The sequence below is a fragment of the Sapajus apella genome, unplaced genomic scaffold (genome assembly GCF_009761245.1).
Source record: "Sapajus apella isolate SASKATOON/1434 unplaced genomic scaffold, GSC_monkey_1.0 scaffold26, whole genome shotgun sequence".
Classification (NCBI taxonomy): domain Eukaryota; kingdom Metazoa; phylum Chordata; class Mammalia; order Primates; family Cebidae; genus Sapajus; species Sapajus apella.
The window spans coordinates 8,498,921-8,510,901 of record NW_022436966.1 but is presented as its reverse complement, the minus strand read 5'-3'; the positions used below and the strand labels follow the sequence as shown (position 1 = coordinate 8,510,901).

General features: G+C 46.6%; 1 long non-coding RNA gene and 1 other non-coding gene across 2 annotated transcripts; both read right to left on the bottom strand.

Annotated features, from left to right (window-relative positions):
• Window positions 1-517: 517 nt before the first annotated feature.
• LOC116560534 lies at window positions 518-8,770 on the bottom strand. The gene is made up of 3 exons (XR_004273007.1): window positions 8,068-8,770; window positions 2,929-3,015; window positions 518-2,317 (listed from the first exon to the last, which is right to left on the bottom strand). It is a non-coding gene; the product is annotated as an uncharacterized LOC116560534 (long non-coding RNA).
• LOC116560693 lies at window positions 8,192-8,290 on the bottom strand. Its single transcript, XR_004273087.1, has one exon. It is a non-coding gene; the product is annotated as a small nucleolar RNA U13 (small nucleolar RNA).
• Window positions 8,771-11,981: the final 3,211 nt, after the last annotated feature.

The following is an 11,981-nucleotide window of genomic DNA, read 5'->3' as shown; positions in this document are numbered from 1 at the left end:
GCTTGTAATCCCAGCACTTTGGGAGACCAAGGCAGGTGGATCACTTGAGCCAGGAATTCAAGATCAGCCTGGGCAACATAGTGAGACCCTGTCTTTACAAAAAAATACAAAAATTAGCTGGGCGTGGTGGTGTGTGCCTGTGTTCTCAGCTACTAAGGATGCTGAGGTGGAAGGATCGCTTGAGCCCAGGAGGCAGAGTTTGCAGTGAGCCAAGATCACACCACTGTACTCCAGCCTAGGTGACAGAGTGAGAAAAACAAAATTTGAATGAAGAAAAATAAAATTTGTCTCAAGAAAAATAAAATTTGAATGAAAAGAAAAATCAATAAATTACCTGGCTCAATCAATACAAAATTTGTGGTTTTTTTGAGATGGAGTCTCACTCTGTCACCCAGGCTGGAGTATAGCAGCACAGTCTCAGCTCACTGCAACCTCTGCCTCCCAGGTTCAAGTGATTCTCCTGCCTCAGCCTCCCAAGTAGCTGGGACTACAGGTGTGCACCACCATGCAGGGCTAATTTTTGTATTTTTAGTGGAGAAAAGGTTTTGTCATGTTGGTCAGGCTAGTCTCGAACTCCTGACCTCAAGTGATCTGCCTGCCTCCGCCTCCCAAAGTGCTGGGATTACAGACATAAGCGACCACACCCAGACTCTCAATGAATACAAAATGTAGCAAATGTTAGTCAAAGGCCCTTAGGGAAGAGGCTTGCTGCAAGACCAGAGGAGGACACACAAATGTTAGTGTCCCCCTAGAAGATGCACACTTGGCACCATATAGGTCAGTTCCAACCAGAAGTGGATTTCTGGACCCCAGGGGCACATATGGTTTAGTAGCTTTCTCTATGAAGTCCATTAACTATGTCCCCTGTTAGGTAAATCTCTTCCCAACTTTGGGTTCAGTGACTTCATGTTGGTAGCCAGAAACTGGCCATGCTATGAGTATTTACACCACAGGAACTGGCAAACTCTATAAATCAGCTCATCACTGCATTGAGTTTCTCGAGTTGAGGTGGGATCTATAAGCTCAGTCTCACACCACAAGCTGAGGGGCACTCACTGGGTCAGCAGAGATACTTGGGCCTTTAAGGAGTTATGGCACCTGGGGCGTTTGCTGCCTGCTCTGCTGGACACTTGTCCTTGCACCACTGTCCATTTCCACGTGGCTGTCTTTGGGTACGGCTGACCTGCTAGGAGGTTCTTTTTGCTCCTATTTCAGCAGTCAATCCATCTTCCAGACACTGGACAAACCTCTCCATGGTTTCTCTATGGCTGGAGTTAGCTCACGGGGGCCGAGTCAAGGTGAGAGTGAAACAGACACAAAAGGCCAACACAAGAGGAAAACAATGCATATTTGATAACTGAAAAGGGGGTAGAGATGGGCTTACTCTTAATTACCAACTGAAATTATTAGCATGGTTGAATTGATAGACTTCCTGCCCACCTCCAGCTCTCCTGGCAGAATTCTACAGCCATTAGCGCAGTCTCTCTTCTGTTCTTTTCAACTGTCCTTATGAGGCTTGGCGCACCTTGTAATAAAGACCAGGCAAGAGAAGAGTGGGGAAGGGAGAACAGAAAACCAGCTTACCCAGGAACCGAACACCTTCTGAGGAGGGAGGTGGAGGAGCAGCTATAGGGTAGGAGAGAAGTAGATGGGGAAAGACAGGGGATTAAACACATTAGTTTTTCATTTTCTTAATAGGTAATATACACACATGGTACACAATTACAAGGCCTCCTACCTCCCTCACCTGTGCACCCAGCAGCCCCATTTCCTCCCTAGAAACAGCCTATGTCATCAGTTCTTCACAAAGCAGGGGTTCCTGAGAATATTCCATCCCAGGGGTTCCCAAGCTTCCCTGGATGAGAATCACCTGGAGGGCCTGCAAGAGGGCTGCTACCACCAGTTCCTGGGGTTCCTTTCTGATTCAAAGGCTCTGGGGTGGAATCTGAGAATCTGCATTTCTAACAAGTTCCCAGGTGATGCTGCTGGCCCAGGGATTGCACTTTGAGAACCACAGTTCTGGAGGTGTTCATAGAAACCTTTTCAATTCTCTATTCGAAGTAATTTGAGTATCTGTTTCCGGCAATGGATATATCTCTAAGACAGCATTAATATGGCACAGTTCCTGCCTATGAGCCTTCCCTACGCTGGACTCTTCGCCCGGAATACTCTCACCCCTGATCTCCACATGATCCAAGGCCCACTCAAAGGCCACTTCCTTCAGGAAGTCTTCCTTGGTTCTCTCCCTATACTGGAAGAAGGCTTATGCTCCTTTAAATTTCCATAGAAGAGTTTGTCTGCATTCTTTTAAGGGTACCTGTTATTTATTAGAACAAGATGTAAAAATAGGGCTCTCTTTGCCTCCATTTTTATAATTTTTGTTAAAGAGATATCAGATTCCAAAATAAGTTTGAGGGAGATCATCAAATGTAGCGTTTAGGTTTCAAGATTCTTGGTCCTCCCTCCCCCGATCAGCTTGGAGACGATAGAATGGTTGAGGTAATTTGGGATGATGTCTTGGGACAGGGCTATGCTGTGAGCCTACAAGAGAAAAGGAGAAATCAAGGTTCTCTGTAGCTGGGGGACTCCAGGGACCAGGGCCTGAGAGAGCCGAAGCAGCCTGGGGCCAGGCAGAGAGAGAAGGAACTGCCCTCCACCGAAGGCAGAGCGAGGGGAGCGCTGTTGCTTCTTGAGGACCAGTGGAAAGTCTCCAAGGCAGCCATTGCGGGGACATCTGAAATGCCACCCAATATGGCCAGGCTGGTAGGGGCTATGCGGCAACCTCAGCCGGGAGGAAGTGCGAGGTGAACTTCACATTCTCCTGGCTCCACATGGCAGAGTCCTGGGAACTGTGGACAAGCCCCCAGTCTATGGGATCTCTGAGGAACACCCAAAGCACCCGTGATCACAAGAGTCACCTTTACGCACCTGCCATCCAGAAGACCTTGACATCTGGAGACAATGGCGCCACCTTGTGATTTTATCCTTTCTCCTACGGGCAGGAATCTCATTAGCCTGTTGGTGGGAAAAGGAGGGGCTGGGAGAGAGAGTGAGAGAGAAAACCTACCGCATCTCCCTTCTCGGGTGGCTGGGGAGATGGGATAACATGCAATGCCACATCAAGTTCAAAGTGTTGATGATGATGTAGCACTGGACATTCTCCTGATAGGAGACAGTGGTTGTAACTCAGAGGGGCAAAGGACTGTAAGACTGCTGTTTCCTGAAGGTGGCAAGAGAGGGCACAGCCCTGCTGAAGTTTCATCAGGGGCAGGCAAAGTCATTCTTTTTACTGTTATGCAGCATGTTTGCTTAAAGCTCCACACACACACTGCATAAGCTTTTTCTCTCTCTCACTATGTCATGAGCTCCCTGATACTGTGTGCCTTATAACAACTTTGTGGCCCTTTTGGTGCCTAGCACCATACCTGGCACATACCTGGCTACAGCTGATAGTTGCCCATTTATTCATTGATCCTTGCCTTCAACATGTATTGAGAGCCCACATTGGGTGGTAGCAATAGAGCAGGAAGTGAAACGCATGTGACATGTGTTCCAGGAGCTTGCTGTCTGCAGGGGAGGTGGACGAAAAGTGTCTGTAGAGCCTCGCACCACTCCAAGGGGAGAAAATTCAAGTCCCATGGGCACCAGGCAGGAGCATGAATAAGGGAGGCTGTGTCTGACTGTGACACCTTGGGCAAGTCTAAGACAATAGGCATGTTGGCAATTCTGGCAGAACAGGGCACCCACCATGGCCCTCAGAAGGTGGCAGCCATTCTTTATGACCTTATGAGAATCCAAAACGACTATTGTCAGACTGCCTGCTTCTCCAAAAAGAGTTTAAAATCCGGAGTTTCATGTAAAACATCACAAAAAGCCACATCTGTAGGTTGGTTCAGTCACGGTCCGGGCTGCTGTGCTGCTGCCGGCTCTCTCCCCTGGTGTTTCTGTTTATGAAGAGAGGCCGCCAGTAATTGTGAGCCACGTGCTGTTTCTTTAGGAATTAATTAGTCAGGGATTTGGAGTAGCTTTATACAAAGAACTTAGCTTTATTAAAACACTCCTTGGCCCAAAGAAGAAATATTTTTAAAATCACAACCCTAAGTGCTTAATCTGCTAAAATGTACATACAGCAAATAAAATTAACACTCGGAAAAGAGCTTGCTTCCTGTTTCAGAAGAGCCCCTGTGTCCTCTGCAATCTGATGACAGGGAAGTGGACTTTTCAGCCAGTGGTATGACAAGACACAGACTTACCAAACCAAGTCAGAGTTTGAGAGCAACTAGCTGACAAGTTGCATTCACTGCAGCTTTATTACCTGGAAACCAGTTGCGCCCGCTAGAGAGGGAGTGACAGCTTCTAGGGCTGATCCCCCATGGTGGGGCTGTCCTTTGAGCCCCTGCTCAGACACTGTAAATGGAGCTGGAGAGCTTCTGGGGGACAACACTGCAGGTAGCCCAGGACAGTTGGCTACCTGACACACCTCTCCATGTTCTGGGCCCTGTTCTGGGGACAGTCCCAGGGGTGGCAATCTATACAAATATGATGTACCAATAAGGCCATGTTTCTCATTTTTATCCCTAACTCCCATCTACTTTTGTTAGCAGGAAATCAGATCATCTAAATGTCCCTTTAAACTTTCTAAGAATCCTAAGCACTGGGTTCCAGGAAGTCAGTACTTCATCTGCAGGCCTGATGGAGAGAATGGGGAAGTCCAGCAGCTCCCCTGATGATTGTTTCAGAGGCTGCCACAAGGTGTTACTATTGCAGACTGTTTCTGTGCAGGCTGCCACACAGCTGCCCTACACTTTAGGTGCTGGCCCGCACTGGTGCGGGCAGGTGTTTGCCCATAGTAGTGCCCATGCCAGGCGGCGTGAAGAAAGTGCAGGGCTGTAGGCCAGCACTTATTGTAGCACAAATTGGGATGAGGAGGGGATGAGGGCGTGTCTAACCTGATTTCCCAACTGGCCTCCCTGAGATATCAGGTAGGCCACCAGAAATTCTGTTTCCATAGAGATCCCATAATTTTCTAGAAGAGCAGCAAAACTTTGAGATTGGCCTGTCAGGTGCTGGAATAGCCCCTGCATTAAGAGAAGGCAGTGGGCAGTGGTTAGGAGCACAGATTTTCACTGAGCAAGGTGGTGCATGCCTGTAATCCTAGCACTTTGGGAGGCCGAGGGGGGCGGATCATGAGGTCCGGAGTTCAAGACCAGCCTGGCCAACATGTCTCTACTAAAAATAAAAAAATTAGCTGGGCATGTGGTGTGCGCCTGTAGTCCCAGCTACTCAGGGGCTGAGGAAGGAGAATTGCTTGAACTCAGAGGCGGAGGGTACAGTGAGCCAAGATCACGCCATTGTACTCCAGCCTGGGCGATAAGGCAAGACTCTGTCTGGGGGAAAAAAAAAAAAAAAAGAGCACAGATTTTGAAATCAGATCTTCCTTGGCTCAAATTTTGATCCTTTAATAGCTGTGTGATTTGGGGCAAGTTATTTAATGTTTCTGGGCTTCAGCTTCCTAGTCTATAAATAAGGATAAAAACACCCATTTTATAGGATGGAGAGCTAAGTCATGTAAAAAGCTCAGCGTGGTGTCTGACCATGTTAGATTCACAATGAAAATGGCCACTGTTGAGGCAAAGGAAAAAACTCCACTGTTGCCCTCTGAAGGTTTGCTGAAAATTCGACTCACAGAAGGCAGATTAAGTGGAGAAAGAACATACAAATTTATTTTATTAGCGTTTACATGAACATGGGAGCCTTTAGGGTGAAGACCCAACCCTCCAGTGGGGTGCAGAGGCTTACGTATTCTACTCCTTTTTTTCTCCAACTTGCTTCAAAGGAATATACCCTTTTTCTCAGGGGCCAGGGAGATGGGGAAGTGTGGATGATTTTAGAGGGTAGCAAATAATGTTTATGGGAATTCAACGGACTTGAAGAACATACAATGGCCTGGGGCAGAGCTTGCTGGGCCTACACAATGGACAATGATTTGTGACAAAAGTCCATCTAGCTTTGTGGGCAGACACTAGTCTTTTTTCCTATAATATTGATTCAGTTAATGAAAACTCAGGGAAGGAGCTAAAGGCAATTGCTTTCTTCTTTGGTTGGTGCAGACTTTAGGCAGATAACGGAGCTTCAGAGAATAGCTTTCTCCTATGCTTTGGGAGAGATGGGTCGGGACGGGGAGGTCAGAGAGATCTTGAGGCTCCTTTCTCAGTTCAGCTTGTACAAATGGACATATTTTGGGGTACCGGTTTTTGAGCCCCAATACTACTCTTAAGTGTTTTCTTTGGGTACTAATTGTCCTAGCTTTTTTAAAAAAAAACAAAAAAGATCTGTTATAATTTGAAAACTGCAGATGATGATACATTTTAGCTAGAAACTTTGAAAAATTGGATGTATTGAATAAGGCCTTCAATCTGTTTTATATTTTTTTTTGTTTATTTTTTAACCTTTATTTTTAGAGACAGGGTCTTGCAATGTTGCCCAGGCTGGAGTACAGTAGCTGTTCACAGGTGCAATCCCATTAGTCATCAGCACAGGAGCTTTGACCTGCTCAGTTTCCAACCTGGACTGTTTTACTCCTCCTTAGGCAGCCTGGTGGCCCCTGCTTCACTTAGTGTAGACACCTAATGGTCACAGTGCACTACAGCCCAGAGCTTCTGGGCTCCGGCACTGTTCCCATCTCAGCCTCTCCAGTAGCTGCGACTGCAGGCATGCGCCGCCGCACCCAGTTGTATTCTTATTTTTAATGATCAAAATCATAGAACAAATGTTTACTCTCAAATCCAATTCAGTGATAGCCTTGTATAGTACTTGACATAGAGTTAAGTCGTCACAGTGTCTGGTTTTTAGCTCTCGTGCTCTTAGATGACATAAACGCAGACAGTCATGGAAGGGCTGCCCAGCCCATGCTCCCACCTGTGAGCCTCTACATAAGCTCTGCCAAGGTTTACCTTCCTGCTCCAGACTGATTTCTCCATAGAGGTCCTTGCCTCCTGCTTTGCTGGAAAATCAGAAGCACGAGGCAGGAACTGCTCAACTTCCCACTGCCGAATCTCAAGTCTCCTGAATCCAGCTTCCCACTTTGCCCTTCCCCTTGTCCAGGTGGAGCAGTCCCTCAAGGCCAGCCCCACCCCCCACACCCTTTCACCTCTCCCCGCTTGCTTTCTCAGGACATGCACTAACCATCACTCCAGACCACTCCGTATTTTCAACCTACTTTTTCCTGGATTCCTCCAATTGACTTCGGACCATGTTCAAAATTCACTAAAGAAAATGAAGATCTTTTTTTTTCCACCACGATTAATTAGGAAGCAGTTCTGACTGCTATAAAGACCCCAAATAATCAAATCCACTTAAAAAACTTAAACAAGATGAAAGTTACTTATCTCTCACATAAGCTGGCAGAGCAGCACCTTAGTGGCAGGAACCTCAGCTTCTTAAGGGTCCTCACCCCACCATTCCTAGTTGTGGCCTTCCCCGCACAGTTCACAATAATGTGCACTGTTGCAAGCAGCATCAGGAAAGAGGGACGGGGAGCTGGAGAGCCCTTCCATGTGGGGTATGACTTTCACTCACCTCCCAACAGGCCAGAATTTAGCCACAGCCATGCTTAGCTGCAAGGAAGGCTGGGAGTCAGAGCCGTTATTATGGTCCTCAGTTAATATTGTTTGGATATTGTCCATGCCCAAACCTCATGTTGAAATGCAATCCCCAGTGTTGGAGGTGGGGCCTGGTAGGAACTGTTCGGATCGTGGGGGCAGATCCCTCATGGGTGACTTGCATCATCTCTTTGGCGATAAGTGAGCTCACACTTCAGTTCACATGAGATCTTTTCCTTATAAACCAATGAACCAATTAAACCTCTCTCTTTTTATTTTTAATAAATTACTCAGTCTCAGGTATTTCTTTATAGCAATACAAGAATGGCTCAATATGCCAGTTAAACATAGAGGCTCTCTTACTGTAGCAGGAGGGAGAATGGGCACAGGGTACAGTGATCAACATCTGTCCCCACATGCCATATCCCCTCCAAGGACAGCCCAATCTCTATTTTCTCCCTCTCACCTGAACTTTTCACATGGGTTGTCCACACTCATTATCTCTACTTCCTCTTGGTGTTTGTTTTCCACATAGATGTAGATGAGAATTTGCCAAAGCGTTTTGAAGCAAGGGAGAATTCTTTTTCTCATGTCAGATGGGTAATGTGCTAACATGTAATAATGTTAGAGGGCCTGCATCTCACTCATAGGGATGAAAACCCAATCCTTATACATAACAGCAAAAGGATCAGAGAGAATATTACACAAGTTCATTCCTGGAAGGAGGGACTAGGGGTGGGGTGAACTGCTTCAGAAGACCTGGAAGGCGAGGTCCAGGCAGCTAAGTCAAGCCATGGAAGGAGCTGTCGTTGTCCAGGAATGGGCTGAGTCAAGGAGCAAACCTGGAGACACAACCAGGAGGCAAACCATGCCGGGGGCGGAGAGAATTGGGTCTTGTGTGAAACTGAAGGAAGGAGGAGAGGACACACGTGGTAGGAAGACAGGGCCAGATGAGGGTGGGGGAGGTGGATGGGAGGCAGTGAGGGTGCCTTTTAAACTCCTGATCTCATTCCTTGTGAATGTGGTGATGGGGGCGCCTTTTCACGTGGTGCCAACTGTGTTTTCCCAGAATGGCGTAGCTCCATAAAGTAGACATATACAGAGAAAGACAAAATTCTTTTTCTTCTTCTTTTTTTGAGGTGGAGTCTCACTCTGTCACCCAGGCTGGAGTGCAGTGGCACGATCTCGGCTCACTGCAACCTCCGCCTTCCAGGTTCAAGGATTCTCTTGTCTCAGCCTCCCCAGCAGCTGGGACTACAGGCCTGCGCCACCACACCCAACTAATTTTTTTGTATTTTTAGTAGAGACTGTATTTCTACTAAACTATATTTCTACTAGACCATGTTTAGTTTCACCATGTTGCCCAGGCTGGTCTCGAACTCTTGAGCTCAAGTGATCTGCCCACCTCGGCCTCCCAAAGTCCTGGGATTACAGGCATGAGCCACCACACTCAGCCAACAAAATTCTTATGTGCATCAATTCTTCTCTGCTTAGATCTGTTCATACTTATGGTGTTTATTGGGTAGCCCATGCCTGGTACATTGCAGATGAAACTTATGAAATCTTTGAAAATATAGCCTTTGATATCAATGCAAAGCACATGTTAAGGTAAGTGTGGATAATTTCTGAGTCAGACTGCCAGGGATCAAATCCTGGCTTCTATACGAATTAGCTCTGTGGCTTTGGGCAAGTGACTTAGTCCCTCTGTTCCTAATTCATAAAGTGGGGATAATAAAAATACATTTAGTTCCAGTAAGGTTGTTGAAACTAACAGAAAATCCAATCCAAATGGGCTTAACAGGAAAAGGGAAATTACAGGCTTATGTAACACAAAAGATCTCATGATAGCACTCAAGTGTGGTTTGATCACGGCTCTGGTTCAGTTCCTCTGAGATTTCCTTTGACTTTGATCATAGTAGCAAATTGGGTAGGAACACGGACTCCCCTTTGCACAGCCTGCCATCTAGGAAAGGATGCTCGCACCCAGAATTCCTAGCGGTGGTTCCAAGACTCACTGTAGCTGGACTGGAGTGGTGACCACCCACAGAAGATCACCGTGGGCAGGGCTGATGCGCTGAACACAGGGCTGTGCTCCACCCCTGGAGACAGATATGGAACTGGCTTCCCTGGAAACTGCTGGACTCCTCTCAGAAGTCAGAGGCTGCTGGGAAGAAGCAAGGAAAAATGCAAGCATGGGAAGCAAGCTAGAGGAATTGCTACTGACCACGGGTTCTTAGGCGCCCATGCAATAGCAATTGACACAAGGCCAAACAAGTTTCCCAGACAAGGCTTTATGGGGGCTTGTGTTCCGACACAAGGGAACTAGCCCAGGAGCAAGAGTTCTTGACTGGCCCCACTGAGGGGAGTGCATTTTGGTTGTGAGGAGGGTGACATGCATAATTCATGAGGTAGGTGAGCTTACTACCTGTGTGGGATGGAGTGCAGGGTGTGCAGGCATGGTAAGGAATTGTGCTAACACATAAACATTCTGTTGCATGAGCAGAAAATAGCAGGTAAGCCCTCCCCTGGGCAGGGATTTTGGTATTATGATGAGACAAGGGGCAAAGATCATTCTTCTGGTCTTGTGTGCATGCAGGTGGTAGAATTAATTCCCTTGAGTAAGATTTAGGGTGGATGCTGCTTATCTTAGTTTCTTCAAGGTGGGAAGGTCAGCAGGGATGGCGCTAGACTGTGGTGCAAAGTCTGCTAATTGGCAGACATGGAGTAGGGGCCCCATCCCAGTGAGGGCAGAATCCTATCCCTATGCGGTCTCACAATCTGCTATATCCATGCATGTTGTTTTGATCCAGGACTCTTCCGCCACCAGTTATGGCCTTTTGGTGTCCTGAGTTAACCTTAGAAAAGCAAACATAGAGCTAGATTGTCATGGGAAATTTTGACACACTCACAAAAGAGAAGACATTCTAGATCACAGCAATGCCATGTCTATACTCAGTTCCAAGAAGCACATTGTAACCCATATGTGTATTGGTTATGAAACTCTTAAACTCTTTCTCCAGGGCCAGAGTATGACTTTTGTGGGTCCCCATTTTTGCCTTCATGGTCCCTTTCTTCTATAAAAAGCACTAAAAATTATATTTTGTTACTAAGTTGATACTGACTGAGTTCAAGACATACTATCCACAAATACAGCACGTTGGCCTTTGAGAAAATAGCAGAAACAGGACGGTCACCCTCACCTTCTCCTCACTCTTCTCCCCTGAAGAGGGTCTTAAGAGAACGATTTGACCTTCCACCGAAGAAAAACTTCATTCCAGAGATGTGCTTCCTACACCCAAGGAAAGGAATGTCCTTTTCTCTGAAGACACAGGAACATAAAAAAGAATCTAAACAGGCCTTGCTCAGTACTTTCCAGTTTAATGTCATTAGATCATACTTTTTTATCCTCCAATCATACTTCTGCATGGCTGTCTAGAAAATACAGTTTTCCCAGTTTTGTTTTTGTTTTTGTTTTTTTTTGAGACAGAGTTTTGCTCTTGTTGCCTAGGCTGGAGTGCACTGCCTCACTGCAACCTCCGCCTCCCAGGTTTCTCCTGCCTCAGTCTCCCAAGTAGCTGGGTTTACAGGCATGCATCACCATGCTTGGCTAATTTTGTATTTTTAGCAGAGATGGGGTTCTTCATGCTGGCCAGGCTGGTCTCGAACTCCTGACCTCAAGTCATCTGCCTGCCTCAGCCTCCCCAAGTGCTGGGATTACAGGTGTGAACCACCATGCCCGGCCTACCCTCCAAAGTAGCTGGGGCTACAGGTGTGCACCATTGCACCTGGCCAATTTTTAAAATTTTTAGTAGAGATGAGGTCTGGCTGTTTTACCTGGTTAGTCTTGAACTCCTGGGCTCAAGTGATCCTCCTGCCTTGGCCCCCCAAAGTGCTGGGATTGCAGGCATGAGCCACTGCACCCAGCCCACATAAAATGTATACTAAATAAATCTGTGTACTTTTCTCTTGTTAATTTGTCTTTTATTATAGGTGCCTTAGCCATGAACCTTGTGATGGGTGAGAAATCTTTCTCCCCTACAGTATGTCTGTATTAACATTATATATTAAAATATTGTCTTCTAGTTTAAACAAAGAAATCAAAGCATTTTCATGGGCCGCCAAAAATACCATGAGCTCTGGGCTCTGCACCGGCTGTGCCTGATGGATAGGTCTGCCCTGCCTTTATTCTCAATGCATCACAGGAGAAAAAGTTTCGATGGGCACCTTGCCAAGAATTTCATCTTCTTTATGTTGCCTACGGCATTTTCTGACCAGCTTTCCTGGAGCTCATTCCGCCATGTGGCTTATGAAAACTGCAAGTCATATAATGTTTACCCAATGGAATGGGAATCCAGATCTCCATCAGGCTACAGGCAGGAT